General features: G+C 40.5%; 1 pseudogene; it reads left to right on the top strand.

The window, feature by feature from the left end:
• Nucleotides 1-769: 769 nt before the first annotated feature.
• LOC110135256 (POU domain, class 5, transcription factor 1-like) lies at nt 770-18165 on the top strand (annotated as a pseudogene).
• Nucleotides 18166-18403: the final 238 nt, after the last annotated feature.

Below are 18403 nucleotides of genomic sequence, written 5' to 3'. Positions count from 1 at the left end.
ATATATAATTTTCAAGTTTCAAAAAATGAGCATGTCTTATTTTTATACCTGAAAGACTTTCACAGCAGCCCACATAATGCATTTTCTGCTTCCCAATCTGCCTTTGGTAGACAGACCACTGTAACCATTTTGCCCAACTTTGTCAATGCTTTCACTCTTTTCTTATGGTATCTAAACCTCTCTATTGAACTTAATGGTTTCCATATTTACCTCTTCTGTTACCTGATTATGAGTTCATTAAGGGCAGGAATTGTCTGATTCCTCTGCATTTTTCCAATACCCAGGTAGAAAATAGTCCATAGTAGTATGCTCATAAATTTTTGTTGAATGAACACTATTTCTCATAACTAAATTCATAATTGGCACCATGACCTCCATGAAAAGGCAGAATAGGAAAATGTGTATGTTTATATGTGTGTATTTCAACAGAGTCAGAGCTTGCAAACACTGTACTACATGTTTTCACATCTTCCTTCAATTTTGCACATTCACAAATTAGAAAATAAAACTAAAAATGCGGTTGAGTTTTTTTTTCTTCCACATTGCCTTTTCTGAATAATGATGACTAGTGCTCAATATGCATGTTTGTCTAACATGAAGTCTGTAAATTCTCTGAATACAGGCAAAATGTATGGAAATTATATCAAATTTAATTTAAGTGTGTTTTCTTAAAATTAGAATGTATAATATTTACTTTCATGAGCAGAACAAATAATACAATTAGTGTTTATTCTTTGACTGCTCTTTTCCTAAACAGCTCTGTTAAAACATGCAGGCAACACAAAAACACAGAGCTTCCCAGTCAATGTTCCAAGTTTCATATGTTAAGCAAAGACAGGCCAACCTTAAACCTTTTGATAAATACGATGCTTGTGGTAACTGCAGCATTCACTTCGTATCCCATTTCTCCAAGTTCCTGTCAGCCAGATGTCACTTGCAATGCAAACACTAGAAAAATATGAAATAATAATTTCATACATCATCTATGTGTGCATGAGCCGGTCAAACATTCAATACAAATTCAAACTGCTACTACACACAGAGCAAATATCATCCAAATAATATTTAAAATGATTGAAAGGCTTTTGATTTGGAAGTGTATTCTCTTAAGTTAAGTGGTCCCCAAGACCATCTAGAAAATTCAATTGTTTCATTTTTAAAATGTTTTCTGCCCAAAATTATATCAAACGCTAATGTCTCAATAGAAACACATGGGACTGGATTGCTGACTGGGCGCCTGATGTCAAAGAAAAATCTAATTTCACAATGGCATTTCCTCATACTGTCTCACCAAAACACAAAATTGATAAAATTTTAATGGATAATTTTCAGAAGCAGAATGTTAACCATTGGGAAAAATATGAAGGGAAAGTTACCATTTTAGCGCAAGAGAGGCAAAGTGAAGGAAGGAATTGGCTATAAATACAGATATACAATGCTGTATAAAAAGCACTCTTAAAAGCTTTTTCTTATCAAAACCAGAACTTCAACTTTAAAACGGTCCTTACTATCAAGACATAAGCGTTTTCTGTGTCTGTTTCTAAGTTTCTCTTCCCAAATCTTTTCTATTTTGTAAAATGACATAGGAAAAAGAATCATACCGTAAGCTATAGTATTAGATATTCATTTGTGCTGTGTTGATTTCTATTTTTGATGTTAGCTGCAAAAACAGGCATGTCTACCCTCAGTTTCAATTAGAGATAAGAGAGAATGGTATTAGATTCAGCCCCATTTCTTTTCACCAAGGCCCTGAACATCATCTCTTTCTGCTTGCTGTTTATTTGAATTTCCCTGCTTGCCTGCAGGGGAAAAGGTCCCATTCCCTTTGTTTTAAGGAGGGAACACAATGCAATACAAAAAACATAGTTCAGAGTAGATAGCTCTTCATCCTGACTGTGTGAGCTTCAGCGTGTCCCTTACCCTCTTTGAGTCTCAGTTTTCTCATCTGTAAGGAAGAGAGAGCAATTCTTACCTTACTGTTTTCTTGTGATGTTTAGGAATAAAACTTAAAAAACATCTGATGTGGTACTTGAGGAAGAACTCAAATATTATCCTATGATGATTCTAATTTCCTTGTGCTTCTAAGACTTGCTTTCTTGGATTCTGCCTTTCTAAAACAAATCTCTTTCGGCCATCTTCACACAAGTTGGCAGAATGGGCAGGTTTCACATAAAGTACTGAGGGAGGAAGGGGTAGCCTTCACTGGGCAGCTTTGCCAGGGTGACCCTGGTATCAGTGAGGTGGGCAATGTGACAGACAAGCCACTACCGACTCTGAAAGCCTCTGTGTGACCTGGAGCCATGGACCTGAGGCATTGGTGACTCCACAAAGTGGCAGCTGCTAATTTCTTACAGGAATCTTGCTCCTTGGGGACACCAAGGACGGTCATCCATTTTCCTCAGGACCCCACCTCCATACCACCAAGGCTCTCAAAAGTGGACCTCAGGATTTTTAAAGTGGAGTCAACTACAACACTGATGTTTCTGCTTAAAACACCTGAAATTGACTAGAGATATATATAGCATTTTCCCTTCTCCCTCAACTCCCTCTCCTCATCTCTCATTCATCTTCTCCACTATATTATATTTTCCTATGAGAGCAGGTCCTGGTTCTTAAAGTATCCTCATATACATCTTTTCTTGTCTTCAGCCCTAGCACAAGGCTTTCGATTCGGTAGATCATTAATAAATATCTAGTATTTAATATTGAAGTTAGCTCTTTCTCTTGAGGCAGTTTATTTGACTGAATAAAACTGACTCTATTTATTAGCCTAGATGAGGAGACTGTATGGTATAGTTGCTGACAGTATAGGGTTTAAAATCAAACAGAAACAGTTATCCACACTCCCCTACCTTTACTTGCCATTGTGGGCAATTTTTTAAAAATGTCTCTGAGTCTTAGTTTCCTCAACTGTAAAATGGGAATAATAATCGTTTCTTCTTAGGATTCTTCCAAATAGCATTGCCAGATCAAATACAGGTGGTGGTAGTGGTTTAATCACTAAGTTGTGTCCTACTCTTTGCAACCCCATGGACTGTAGCCTGCCAGGCTCCTTTGTCCATGTTATTTCCCAGGCAAGAATAATGGAGTAGGTTGCCATTTCCTCCTCTAGATAAAATACAAAACTCCCCTCTTAAATATGAATTGCAAGTAGAAAACAACATTTTTAAGTATATCCCAAATACTCTATGAGACATATTTATACTGAAAGGAATGTGTTATCTGAAATTCAAATGTAACTAGATGTTAACTAGATTTTAATTTGCTAACTACGGCAACCCTAATTATAAAGACTAAATGAAACAATACATTTAAAAATGAAGTTACTAGCTTCATGCCCATTGGCTAGTAGGTGCTTATTAAGTTTTATCTCATTATCTTCTACCCTCATGGGGCTATTGTGCAAGTAAATGCCTGGTGCATAGTACCAGTTCAGTAAATCTGAGTGTGCTCTTCTTCTCAAGGCTCAACCCCAAAGAATATGCTTTATGCCTTCAACAGAGGAGAGGCCTCATCGACTTGCATTTGTCTCCAGTTGGCTTGCCTGCTTCTTTCTCCTTCCCAGGGTGTGTTAGCCTCATGGAGTCCAGACAGTTTGACATGGCCCTGGTGACATGGCAAAACTGAAGGGACCAAGTTGTTGATACAGGTGCCCCTCAATTCAAGGCAACTTGATCTCTGAAAATCTGAATTTACTGTGAAAATAGATGCTAGAAATTCTTTAATTTGTGAGCCCTCTGAAGTAGTCCAAAACAAAATTGTAAAGAAGAGTTTGATTTACAAAAACACAGAAGTAAGATAACCAGTTCAGCGAAAAATCTGCTACCTAAAGTGTTAGCGCTATAAAGGCGTCACTAACAGCTCCATAAAACTCTGCCTTGCTTCCACAGGCACCCCTCACCCTGCAAGACAGCTCTTCCGGACACTGTTATTCATCAGGACAGAAAAGCTTTCTTCTGCGACTGTTGCCAAATGCCCTCCTGGGGTGCCTAGGCATGAACTTGGCTATCCGCAAAAGATATGGGCCAGGGTTTTAAGGACACTTTTTGTTTTCTTTACAAGTTCAGTGTTGTTCCTCTCTGAGAAGCCAGAGATAGTGCAAGGATATGATTCAATGGAAAGTCTTTGTATGAGAAAATGGCTCTTTCAACGTGGTCTATCTGAGGATCAGCACATTTGGAGTCTGTCCGACCCGTGGTCCCAGAACTACAGCTGGTTTTCCCGGACCAGAGAGGCTGCCAGCATCCTGGGAGAAACTCCCTTTTGCCCCAGTTTTTTCCCATGTCTGGAAAATAGTTGGGGCCTAAAACTTTTGAATATTTCTAGATTACACATCAAATCTTTCCATGGGAATCGAGTCCTTGGCTGACAGCAGAAAGCAGGTACTGTCCACTTCCTTCAACTCACATTCTCATGTAAACAGGCGGCCACCATAGTACTCAGCACCAGCTGCAGCTTCTGGGTGGTCCTGTAGGAAGTTCCAAGCAGATTGCAGTGGAGTCTCCTAGGCTGGTGGTCACACAGCTCGAGTAAGCATCTGTGCGAGAGAGCACGCTCTCCAAACTCCAGTCTCGGGTGGAAATATCAAAGTAAAATCTAACTTCCCAGAGAAGGTCTGTGCCTCAAAATTAAAAAACAAAGCTGAACCAGACAGAAACATAGAGGCAAGCAGTGAGCGGATTTTTCTGGCAGGCAATCATCAATATAAAAATCGGGGTGTTCTGCCCTCCCTTTCTCTTGGGCACATGGAAGCAGAGTCTTCTTAAGTACATGCTAATTGATCAGTGTGACGGCACACTAAGGTACGGTGTCGTGAGACCTTCCACACCTTCCCTTAGGAAGGTAAAGGGGGGATTGCTGGGCTGGAATCCCACCTCCACCACTTATTAGCTATTTAACAAGTTACTTAACCTTTCTGTGTTGTTGTGAGAATATAAATGCATTAATACACACAAGGTTTAGAACACTGCCTGGCTGTAGTAAGCCTTAAAGAAGTATTAACTGTTCTCAACATAATTAAAACAACTTTAATAGCCATGCCTTGTGTGTGTATAGTGTTTTATAGTTATAAAGTACTTCCTCCTCTCTTTTGGTGGATCTGTAGTGGAGTGAGACTGAGAAATATCCTTTTATTTTTTTTTTGCATTGAGAAACGGGAGAAATAGAAGTAAGCAGATGGCTCACTGAGATTGTTCCAGGTAGAAAGAGTGGTATATGTGACTTAGAGGTAGAAGAGATGAGTTCCATAAAGGAGCTATTGAGATGGTTGCTGGGTTGGAACCAAGAACCCACAGCAACCCAGGGGCATGGACAGTCAGTGAATAGAAATGAATGAAAATTAAAATAAATATTTATAAAGAACTTACAAAGAAAAATCAGGAGTTTAAATGTGATTCTGGAGACAACTAAGGTCATGGGTGATGATACAACATTTTGAGAAGAACCTAAGTTGACTTGCCCTATACCTTACTCCAAGTCTGTTACAGATGAAGGTTTAAGGGTTGAATGTACAAAAAAATTTAAAGAGCATAGAGTAACCAGAAGAGGAAATTTAAAATGAAAAAGTATTTGGGGTAGGTTTAATTTTCTAAGCTTTGAATCAATAGACCAAATATTTTTGAGTGTTCACACTTTCATTATGGTATTCATGGACCAAATCAAATAGATCAATTTTAGGGCATAAAAGTAGCACTTCCAATAGAAGCTTTTTGATTTTCCAAGTTCCATCTTTCCATCAAGACCCTCGGGCAGGGGATGTGGTACCAAGTCTGTGGTACCAAGTGAAAAATGAAAATATGGAGGGCTTTGTTCAAAAAACAGGAAGAAGTATAAAATTTTATTTCTTCTGTGGTATCTCCTTTGAATTGTCATATTTTTAATTTTCTATTAATGCAATTCTAAGTAAACAAAAATTAAGATCTTTAATTATTAGCATGAATTTTATTTACTGGTCATCTTTATATGGGCAATGCCAGTTTTAAATGTAAATACAAAAGTATTTATATTATGTGCAGAATTACTGAAATTTCATAAGTTTTATTTCATAGTTTGTACATGCATATGTATTTTGCTACCAAAGAGTGGAAATGGTACACAAAACTAACTCAATTGTTTCTATCACTTTTGTTTATATATACACATCCACCAACATGCTTTCAATTTACTGATGAAAAGGGAAGGAAGAGGGGAAAACAAGGACTCTGGATTGCCCTACCACTTCCTTTACTTCTGTGTCATCATTTTCAGCTTAAGTGATTGGCTAACACATGGACATAACATGAGTAAAAGAAGGATATGATATGATTCTTTGATTGTTTGCATTTCTTAGAACACCATGCCTTCTTTCTGTGATCTATGTTTGAAGCAAATTCTGGTGGAATGAAAAACCTGGCCTCCGGGACATATCAGCGTCCCCTCTCCTTTGCTTATAGTCATGGATATAACATTTTGACCTTGTACTTGCTTTGAGTCTTCCTCAGTAACTACCCCATATTGTAGGTCCACCGGAATTGTACACTCAGCTGGGGCATTGTGAATTCCAAGTCTGAATGGGGCAGCAAAGACAGACAGACATGCTTATTGTATACGTATATTCCCTGCTCATGTGCCTGCTCCATTCTACCTTAGGGTGTCACCTACGGAACACATTCAAAGATTAAATTACTAAGAATTTTAAGATCATGACAGCCCAGTATCATTAGTTCCATGAGACAGCGCAGGTCACACACCAGTGAAGTAGGCCACATCTTTAAGCAAGTCCTCCTTCATCTCAGTTTCAGTTACTGTACTGTCTTTGGTGCACCCTCGGCATGATATAGTCCAAACAAATCTTACATATATAGGCGTCTATCATTTAAGCCTGTAGTGGTCACTTTTAGACTCATCATAAGCTCTTGGAAAGGAAGAACTGTATTTTATAAGAATTTGCATCTTCAGCAGAATGCTGTGTATATGGGAGGTGTTGTTTGTGAATATTGACAGTGGTGAGCACCCCACACAATGTGATTGACTGAATCCTTGAAACCAGAGTTAGTAATGCTTCTTATTCTACTCCTACTTGCTAAATCCTTTATGTCAAACTAAAAAAAAAGTGAGGTACCCTGGATCCTACTTCTGATGTTCCTTTTTAACCTGTCATATCTTGAGGAAGTGCCATAAGTTTACCTTTATAGTATGGGTGAAACTTCTGGTTCTTTCCTAGTCTGTGGTTACAGTGTGCAGGTCCCCATACTATCTCAGTCAAAAAATTGTAGGGTGCTTCTACCACCTCCAAGTCTAATCCCTATGAAGACACAATATATGCAACCACTGCTAGGATCTTGGACAATCAAATCTTTGTGTGTATGAGATACAAATCCTACACATACAAATATTTAACCCTCAGTGGGAAAATGAAATGACACAATGACTTTAAAATATACAGACATGAGCCAGTTCACCATGGTGAAAAAATACACTCCAAATTGAGGCCAAAATGTGTGACACATTACTCACCTTTCCCACCTTAAACCCAGGGACTGCAGCAAGCCCTACACTAACCAAGTAAGATGGTACTGTAAAAACATTCTGGGTGTATAGGTTAACTATATCTCTAGTATCAAATTGTTTCCAAGAGTGGCCCCAAAAGGGGAGAGTCTGAAAGATCTGCATTTTGTGTTAAAGGACCTAGAATCTATCTAGTAATAAGGGTAAAAGCCAGAGAAGCCAAAATGTCTACCTAGACCAAGGGGATGAACACAGGGCCAGACAGAGGAAATCAAACAGAGAGAACTGTGGTCCAGATATATTCTTGACTTCAGTAGACAGCAAATGGAATGACACAGAGCAGATGATTTAGAGTGACTTTTGGTGAGTAAGTGGTTCAGTGAATTTAAAGGCATTGACTCTGGTCTAGACACATGGCCAAGGATATGTCAATATGATCATTGTCCTTCTTGCTGGATAGCACAGCTTGTGGGATAAACAGGATTTACAGAATGAAGAAAAAACTCAGGAAATGCTATCCCTGCACTCACCATGAGGATCAGAGGAAGAAATCCAAGGCAACTAAGCAAAATAATAAGAGTAAATTTGGAAAAAAGAAAAGAAAAGAAAAAAAAAAAAAAAACCACTGAGGGAAGGAAGGAACAAAGGGAGGAGGAGAAAGAAAGAAAATGATTACAGTTGACTTGACCCTTTATAGGGCTTCCCTAGTGGCTCAGGTGGTAAAGAATCCACCTGCAATGTGGGAGACCTGGGTTTGAACCCTGGGTTGGGAAGATGTCCTGGAGAAGGGAACGACTACCCACTCCAGTATGGGTTCCTGTGGATTCAAACAGCTGAAAATATACGGGAGAAACATTCCAGAAAGTTCTCAATAACAAAACCTGAATTTGCTGTGCTTGCAACTACTTACATAGCATTTACACTGTATTAGGTATGTAGAGATGATTTCAAGTAAACAAGAGGGTATGTGGGGGCTATATGGAAATGCTATGTCATTTTATATTAATATAAGGGACTTCAACTAACTACTGCAGATTTGGTATCCATGGGAGTCCTGGAACCTGTCCCCTGTGAAACCAAAGGAAAACTGCACATTCCTGAAAGTCCCTGGCTTTGCACAAGGGCTGACACATAGTAGCAATTTCAAGTCAGTGAAAGATTAAAGAAATTAGAAAGGAACAAAATAAACTGTGATTTAGTTGCGATTAGTGCAATTTTTCTCTTCAATCCCTGCCCGCTAAAAATGTCACAATTTACCCCATGATGAGAAACTCAAAAGACAAACACTTAATTGAAATCGGTTGATACCTTTCCTAAGGGTACTCATCTTCGGACTGGGAAGAAGAGAATGAAGGAAAGATGGAGAATGAAGGAGAAGAGAATGGATGGCTCACGCATCGATTCTAATCAAAAACAGCTTGAGTTGGCTCTGAGTGTAGCCTCTGGGGTGTGGTTGCCAAACAAAACATGGAGAAGTGGACCTGCTATGATCCACAGAGGCTCGGAGACGCTGAAAGGCCACCTCACAAAGCTAAGAAAGATCTTCTTAGGAAAGCATCTCTGAGGGGCCATGGTTTCTGTGTTCATCAAAAATCCCCGAAAACCTAAGAATTGGGAGGTAGTCAGAATTGATTTAATCCTTTTTACTATAAATCTCATTTCTGCAAATGATTAACAGAGGCAGAGACATAAATGGTAAAGTCTCGATCAGGGAAAATGCTGTCAGCGTATCATCTAGATAGATTAGAAAATGAGCGCTCAGGTTTCTGTGAAGGAAGACTAATGACATTAAGTCAAGATGAAATAGAAGGGAGCGTTGCACAGGCTCCGAAATCATAAACCATGAGCTCACCCTGACAGAGGACCCTCAGCAACTTTCTGAACTGGAAAATTATCAGGAGTTTGGGCTCAGAGTAGGTTCTTAGGCCTCATTTAGAGTCCCTGGTTTGTTTGGGTTTGTTCTGCATGGCCTCGCCAAGGTTCTGACAGTTGTATGAAAGTAAGATCCTTCTGCCTACAGCTTTCAGTGCAATTGATCGCACACTCAGAAACAAGAAAAGGAGGGTTTGGCTCACTACAATAAATAAACATTTAAGAAACTTCCATACTGTGCAACCATCTGATTTTCGAAGTGTCACAATCCTGCTGCCTTTCAGAAAGAAGGCAGAGCTGTTACCCTGAATCAGTGGTGGCTGAGACCAACATCCTTTGTTTAAGTTAAGATCAAATAGTGAAGCAAGTATATAAATTCCTGCCAAATAAAGCTAAACCAGGCCTTCTGCTCTGTTTGGTAGTGGGAACAAGCCTGTGCGTCTGCTTCACATGTGGTATATCACTTGATTACTTAAAGTGTGTCTCCCCTGAAACACACACACACACACACACGCTTCCCCTTTTTAAAATAAGCCAGTAGAATAACTTCAAATGTAAATAGTTTCCTACAATTTCCCTGTGATTTGATGGAGTAAATCTTTTGTGTTCTATTGCAGTGTCTTTAAGTTGATCCATTCTTTTGCAGTGACACACAGTGATTAACTGTAAATTGCTCCCATCATCTTAAAAACTAAGAGTCCTTGCAAACTCACTGTGGGCAACTCTTTCATACTTAGGCAGGGAGAACTGGCGTCTCTGACATTTGCTGTCCTGTGGCTAGGCCAGGAATGATTTCCAAGCCTCATAACACACCACTGATTTTTAGGAAAGATAGTCCTATTAATCTAAAATTCAAGGTAAAATCTTTATCCAGTTTCAGAGTTGGAATGGTTTTGTGAAAAACAATTCCCATTCTCTAACTCCACACCCCTTATTATGGCTACACCAGCAGCAGATAAAAATATACTGTTCCTCACCTCAAATTTCTAAAATATGCAATAGATAGATGGATAGTTAGGTGGGTAGATACTTACTGTTCAATTCTAATGTTTCTGACTTAAAATTTTAAGGTCATTGTCTCCTTTCTGACACCTTTTATTACATCAATATCCCATTATATCATTATAGACTCATGAAGCAATGTACTTTTACATTTTGCAGGATAATGACTCTTTTGTATTGCAGTTTTTATCATAATATAAATCTTGAATTGCAATTTGCATATCTTTTGTTTAGAAAAAGAGACCCCTATTTAAGACTTTGTCATTTTAATACATAAGCTTAAAGTGCCTTTTTTTTAAAGAAATGCACCGAAATATTCCAATTTATTCTTCAACTGAATAACTGAATCTGATTCAACTTCTACTGCTGCATCAATAAGTTAACGAATGTCCTGAACAATACATTTCCAACAATGATGGCTCCACCGCTTAGTCCTCTGTGCCAGTAGGTTTTCTGCCTGTTACAAGACCAATCAAATTTGTAATGGCGTTTTGGACTGTACATCAGGCTAATTTTACACATACAGGTGTGAACACACGCATCTTTATGTATGTGTATGTATACATGTATATATATTACTAATTTATTTATTTCATGTGAAGATATGAAGACTGCACTATGTATGTGTGTGTGCTCACTCAGTCGTGTCTGACTCTTTGCAACCCCATGGATTGTAGCCTGTCAGTCTCCTCTGTTCATGGAATTCTCCAGGCAAGAATTCTGGAGTGGGTTGCCATTTCCTACTCCAGGGGATCTCCCGGACTCAGGGATCAAACCCGCATATCTGACATCTTGTGCATTGGCAGGCAGATTCTTTTACCACCAGCACAGCCTGGGAAGCCCAGCACTATGTGTATATACAAATATACACATATGTATGTGTGTTTGTTTATTTTTTCTCATAAAGGGTACACTGTCTGCTCATCAACTCTTTCACTTCTGTCTTTTACTTTGTTTCTTCCCTTTGTTAAACCATCTCTTTAAGAAACCTGAGAAATTTGTCACTGTGACAGAACTTGGGTAGATTTGAAAGAGCCTTTAAGAGACAGGGCGTGAGCAGCATCCTGTCTGCCTCTGCATGGCAGGAGGGGAGCAGGCAGAGGGCTGAAGTGTCTAGCATCCCCCATGCCTAACGCAGTGCTTCGCACACAGTGAGTGCATTCCAAATAGTTGTTGAATAAATGAATGGATGAAATGAGCCAGAGGACTTCTTTTCCCCACTCTGTTGTCAAATTAGGGAAGTGCCTCAGTAGCTCTCCCTCTCAGAGACTGACAGACCCTCTACGGTCCCTTTGTCCTGCCTGGCCCACAGCGTTGCTCAGTTGACTTTACTCCACTCTTGCGCATTCATTCCATTCTACAACGGTTTGGTGAGGTCAAGGGTTAAGGCTGTTGCAAAAAAGCTACCTTTTTGAAATAAAACAAACCATCTTAAAAGTAAGTTTAACCTTGTACTTTCAAATGTCCTGAAGACACACCTGAACCAATTGTGTAGGCTAAATGAGCGGCAACTAAGGGCTAAACAGGAGTGAATAAAATGTGGAGCTCCCAACTAGGACTGGGGAGCCACAGAAAAATAGAGTTGAAATCCTGGTTCTTCCATTCACTAGCTGTCTTCATTTCTACTAGTGATTTCATTCTCTAAGCCTCAATTTCCTCATTTGTAAAGTGGGAGTAATAATACCTGCCTTACAGGACTGCTGTGAAGACTAAATGTGACAATACACATGAAACAGTTTATGCAGCCCATATTACGTTTGCAACATATGTTTACTTCCACTGCCAGCCCTTCTTTCCCTGTCTCCTTCCCTCATGCAATTATTTCAAATTATTTCTCTTTCTTCCTGGAGAGAATGGAACATTCAAATATGTCTTCAGACTTGGCCAGAATGAGGTAGATGAGCCAGCGGGAAGTGGACCAAAACAGCCAGAGCAGAAAAAAACCAATCTCATGCCCTGAGGGTTTTGTCTCCTCTGAGCCCTTCATCTCTCCCTGACCTTCCCCTTGGACTAGGACATGTGCCCCGGGCACTCCAAGAAGTCCACATTTGGCCAACCTGGCTGACAGTGACTCTGCGGGGAGCTCTGCAACCCCCGTAAACATAGGCAATTAAACCCCTAAAAGCTCTTAGGCTTATTGCCCAGTAAATTCACAATGAATAGTAACCTTAATAAATGTTATAAATCTCACCTCAGAGCCAACAGGAAATTCAAACTTTTGCATGTGTGGGAGGCAAAATGCTGCTGAAACAAAAGGGAGGTGTGTGGACAAGGAGAACATTGTGCTCAGCCTCCTTACCTCTGGCAGCACCAGAGCGCCACGGGCCTGGGAAAGGCCCTTAATTGTATTTTGTGAGGCAGTTCTCTGGACTTCTGTCTCCTCTGGTCCTTCACCTGCCTTAACTCTTTCTTGTCCCAGTGGTCCAAGAGGTCATCCATCCACAGACATCTCCTACGGATTGAAATAAATAACGGAAATAAGGAACAGGGACAAATTACAGACAAGTTGCCTTTTTAAGTCAATGTTTCAGTCAGAAACAATTTTAAAAACTTAATGAAACTCTAAAATTGAAACTTAAACTCTGTGCTATAAAAAAAGGGAATATTGAAGAAGAGAAACCACTGGATATTTTGATCCACACCCTCACTCACAAAAGGGTGTTAGTTTTAATAAACAGTCACAATTTGGGGCTGTTATGAACCATAAGGCACACTCCTGGCCGTGTTTCCAATTTCCTCTCTTGCCTTTACTGCTGTTATATTAAGGTCTGTGGTGAGGCAAATCTTTATTAAAAAAAGGTGAGGAGAGCAATATTCCAGATTAGATTATTTCACCTGTTCTAACTGTGCACCAACCAATCAGAGATCTTCAGTGTGGGTTTAAATGCAGCAGCCATCCCACCTCTGGGGTTGACAGAGGGGGAGTTTCAGCCGTGGTTACAGAGTGAATGCAGATTAGGTCGTTTTAATTACTGACTTTAACTGAATATGGAATACATTTTCCAGTCGCAGAGAGGGGCAAATAAATGCATCTGGAGCCTCCTCCATCATGGAGATAATTACACTGGGACTGCAAAACATCTCGGGAGTGATGAGCGATGTGGTAGAACAGTCTTCTTAGAAGGTGTCTTTCCTTGAAGGATGGGTTAACGTGGAGGGGACATTGAGTGACTTCATATAGAAATAAAAAATTTTCTCTTTGAAGACCCAATTCATGCAGGACTCTTCTGGAGAAAAATGAGGGGAAATGCTCAGTATGTTGGAAATTACCTAGAACACAGTTCTCAAATAGCAAAAATCCCATTAAAGCATATGTTTCTTTGACTCTCCAGGAGGTTTCTTTAAGATGACAGACTTTCTTAGAGTGAATCCTCAGGGACTTCCAAATCCTTTAATTGTTTCTGAAATTTCTCTAATTGTGGGAGTTGTATTGAATAAATGACTTCTATTCCCCAGTGTTAACACAGTTTCTTTATATCCTTTCCTTCTCTTTTTTTCATTTTGGTAGGTATAGGACACTTCTATTCCAAGCCAATACATACATGGGATTTTATTGAATAGTGTTATTAAGGTGTGGGATAAGCTACTTAACCTATGGTATAGCCAATTCCAATTCATAATAAGCTATGTTGTTACACCATTTTACAGAATTTATTTTAGAAACACAGGTTTTAAAATTCTTAACATGAGCGTCCTTCTTATATCTACCCACATTCAAATATAGAGGGATTGCTCCTGCGAGCAGTCCTACCCTATAGAAAGATAATGTACATTGTAAATGTGAGTAATATAAAATTTTCTTGCATAAGTAATTTAAAATTTTCTGATAGTCAAAATTAGGGTTAGGGATAGGGTTAGGGTTAGGGTTAGTTTTAGAACAAACATAAAAGAAACAGGTGAAATTAACTCAGCATGTTATTGAAACCCACATTTCCACAACATTATTGTTTTCACATATAAGCAGTATGAAACCTTTATTAACAAGACGTTTTACATTCTTTTTCATAACCGTCTTCAGAACCTATTTTCTTGAAGACATTGTGCATCTTACACTTATAGCACATCTCAAATCAGATCAGCCACATTTCAAATGCTCAATAGTCACTGCGGCTACCAAATTAGACAGTGCAACTGTAGACTCAAAAATCTCTAATGCTTTAAGGACCTTATCTGATTCCACCTTGCTTTCTAGTCCCTTTGGTGTATATTGCTACAATTTTCTTACCAACTACATCTGCTTTAAAACCTTACATGTCCTGTGAGTTCTGAGTAAACCCAGGTCCTATCATATAACAACAGACCCTTGTAGTTTCCAGGGGGGTGAACTTGATACTTCCCAATGTTTATTCTGAGAACATAAATCCTCATCTTTTAAGTTGCCTGTTTCCTTCATGTGTGTTCATAGGAGTACCAGTCCCTACACGTCAATCACCACAGAGAAGAGAGACTCCAGTTTGGAGTCAAAAGAAAGCATCCACATTCTACAGGTGGGGTTTCATTAAGGTGGGGCACCATCCTCACCTCCCTTGCCTGCTCCTTCAGGGCAGCCTCAAACCCCACAGCTCACTCTGCGTTGAGTCCATTTTACCCTTTACCTTGTCCTTCTGCTATATATTCAATCGGACAGGCCGTCACCACAAGTAATTTAACACTGTCTTCTCCTTGAGATAATCAAGAACTCAGGGGGTAGTTTTTAAGTACAAACTTAAATATATACATACAAAAACATATGTTTCTTCCTTTCTCTCACCCCTAATCACAAAGAAGACATAAAAAGTACCTTCATAGTTGTTTCCCTAAAAAAGATTTTTTATTAGTCCACTAATGGATCTTTAAAACTTTCTTCAGGCCTTCTCCCTGGCTGGGCGGTGGAGGCCATAGGCAGGAAGGGCCACAGCCGGGCGGGCTGGGTTGATCCTCGGACCTGGATGAGCTTTCCAGGGCCTCCGGATGGGTCAGGAATCCGGCCAGGGCTTGTGCCCAGCGCGACATGTGGAGGCTTCCCCCGTGCCCTCCGACCCTATGACTTGTGCAGAGGGATGGCCTGCCGGTGCCCCGAGGCGTCCTGAAGGGCACCTCAGCCTGAGGGAGAGGCAGGAGCCAGGGTGGAGAGCAACTCTGAGGGGGCCTCCCCGGATCATGGCGCCGCCCCACCCGGGCGCCACGAAGCTGGGCAAGGAGAAACTGGAGTGGACCCTGAGGAGTCCCAGGACATCAAAGCCCTTCAGAAAGTCCCGGAACAATTCGCCAAACTCCTAAAGCAGAAGCAGATCACCCTGGGACATACCCAGGCCAATGTGGGGCTCACCCTGGGGGTTCTCTTTGGAAAGGTGTTCAGCCAAAGGACTACCTGTCAGTTGGAGGCTTTGCAACCCAGTTTCAAAGAACACGTACAGGCTGCGGCCTCTGCTGCAGAAGTGGGTGGAGGAAATGGACAGCAGCGAAATCTGCAGGAGACATGCAAGGGAGAGACCCTGGTGCAGGCCCAGGAGAGCAGGCAGACCAGTGTGCAGAACCGAGCAAGAGGCAGCCTGGAGAGCATGGGCCTCAGCGCCCGAAGCCCACGCCGCAGCACATCGGCCACTTCGCCCAGCAGCTCGGGCTGAAGGACGTGGTCCCGCTGTGCTTCTGCAACCATGGCCAGAAGGGCAAGCAAAGCAGCGACTATTTCCAAAGAGACGATTTTGAGGCTGCTGGGTCTCCCTTCTCAGGGGGACCCGTATCCGTTCCTCTGACACCAGGGCCCCATTTTGGTACCCTGGGCTATGGGGGCCCTCACGTCAATCCACTCTACCCCTACGTCCCAGTCCCCGAGGGTGAGGCCTTTCCCTCGGTGTCTGTCACCGCTCTGGGCTCTCCTGTGCATTCAGACCGAGGTGCCTGCTCTCCCCAGGAATGGGGAGTGGGGGGAGAGGAAGGGAGAGCTAGGGAGAGAACCCTGAGGTTTGTACCAGGGCTTTGGGATTAAGTTCTTCATTCACTAAGAAAGGAATTGGGGACACAAAGGGTGTGGAGGCAGGGAGTTTGGAGAAACTGGTTGGAGGGAAGGTGAAGTAGGATGATGCTCTTGACTTTAATCCCCATATCACTCATCACTTTGTTCTTATATAAAGGCCTGGGACCTAAAAACAAAACAAAGCTTCCTTCAGTGTAAATGAATGTGTCCTACCACTTTTTTTTTTTTAATTAACTAATTTATTTATTTGGCTGTGTCGGGTCTTAGCTATGGCACTCAGACTTTCTCCAGGGTATGTGTGATTCTAGTTCCCAGATGAGGAATAGAATCCATGTCCCTTGCATTGGAAAGCAGATCCTTAACCACTGGACCACCAGGGATGTCCCATCCTTCCATATCCTTACCAGAAGTAAGGAACCTAAAAGATCCAGAGGAGGAATGCTGAGGTGGAGGACCTGTCAGCCAGTGAGCGTGAGGATTTTGGGGCACTTCATTCCCAAATTCCAACCCTCATTAAAACAAATACAAAACCTGAAGAAAAAAAAAAACTTATATTAGAAAATATTTTGTCATGATATCAACATATGCCCATAATCTTGCTACTTCAGGAGCCCATTTATCTAAACAAGGCCTTTTGATGTCACTCGTCTCGAAGTATTTGATCTGGTCAGCAAAAGACCTCAGAATACTGGCTGTTTGTGAAAGAAAGTTCATGTGAACAAAGAACCAAAATAACTAAAACAGATATTGAAAATCCAGGTTTAGTGGAAAAAGAATTCAAAAGCTTTAAGTGCCATATATATACACACATATATATATTAAATTTTATCCAACATTTTTTCAGTTATATAATAATTGGTCATTGTTCTTAATTAAATAATTAGGCTTTTTTTTTGTTAAAGAGAAAACATCAAATATGGGGTTTCATTTTTAGTACATTCTTCTTGGTCTCAATCGCTCACTTCTGTTACAGGCCATTATAACCAATACCGCTATTATACAAGATGTCCACACCCGGTTGCAAGTATTTAAATGTACAGGCACTGTGTCAATTAGAAAAGGAAAAGGAAAGAAAAGAGATGAAAAGAAAGTCCTAGCACTACAAATGCAAACCCATAAAGCAGCAGCAAGTGCCACAAAAGCAGTCTCCAACCTCCTCTCTTGCCAAGACTGCCGCTGTGTTCTGAGCTGGGTAAATAATGCCAGGTCCGGATAATGTGTCTTTGTTCAGGATCAGACTCCAGGGGCTCTCCAGGTGAGTAGAAAACTCCTGACGCTGAGACTGGGCAGCCTCCGACCCTGTGTGATCCTGTCCTTCCTGATCAACCATAATGCAAATGTCCTGAGGCTCTTTGAAGACAGTGAATCTGAAAAGATTTAAGCTTGTCTGAAAGTACATTTTTGAGGTTTAAAAAAAAAAATATTCTAAACATTAACTAAAGGAATCGTACATGTGAGAAAAAATCAAGGTTTAGAAAAGCTAAGTCACTTGTTTAAGATCATGTAACTAGTTGCTAGAATTAGGGCTAGAAATTGTAGGGAAACTGAAGTAGGAAAAGAAATCCAAGTGTACCACATGAGAACCAGCTTGTGGTTCTTCTGTTTTCTTTTATGATTTAGATCACGTGGGGCCTTTATTATGTAATGAAAGTAAACTGCTTATTGATGACTATTAAATGGCTGTGTGGCTGGGAGTGGTTAGATTTTTCTGGGAGAAAGCTGGATCACAAATGTAAGTGTGAACCCTGCCTTTTCTTGTCAGGTTAAACATCACGAGAACCGAAAATTCTCCTCTAGTGCTGAACCCTAGTTCCCAGTGCAGTGCCTCATCCATTGTAGAGTCTCAATAAGCAGGTTTCGAATGAAAGGGTGGATAAATAAATGAATGAATGATCAAATGAGCTCCTGGAATGAAAGCTCTTTACTGTGCAGATGTGTCTGGTTTTACATATTTATCACATTCCTGTAAATGTATGTGTGGGCCTGATTTTGGTTACTCATGTGATACACTTTTTTTAAATTTACTTATTTTTAAAAAAATTTTTTTTTTTAAATTGGGGTATAGCTGATAAACAACATTGTAATAGT

The sequence above is a fragment of the Odocoileus virginianus genome, chromosome 5, assembly GCF_023699985.2.
Source record: "Odocoileus virginianus isolate 20LAN1187 ecotype Illinois chromosome 5, Ovbor_1.2, whole genome shotgun sequence".
In the NCBI taxonomy this organism is placed as follows: Eukaryota; Metazoa; Chordata; class Mammalia; order Artiodactyla; family Cervidae; genus Odocoileus; species Odocoileus virginianus.
This window is presented reverse-complemented; position numbering and strand designations above follow the sequence as displayed.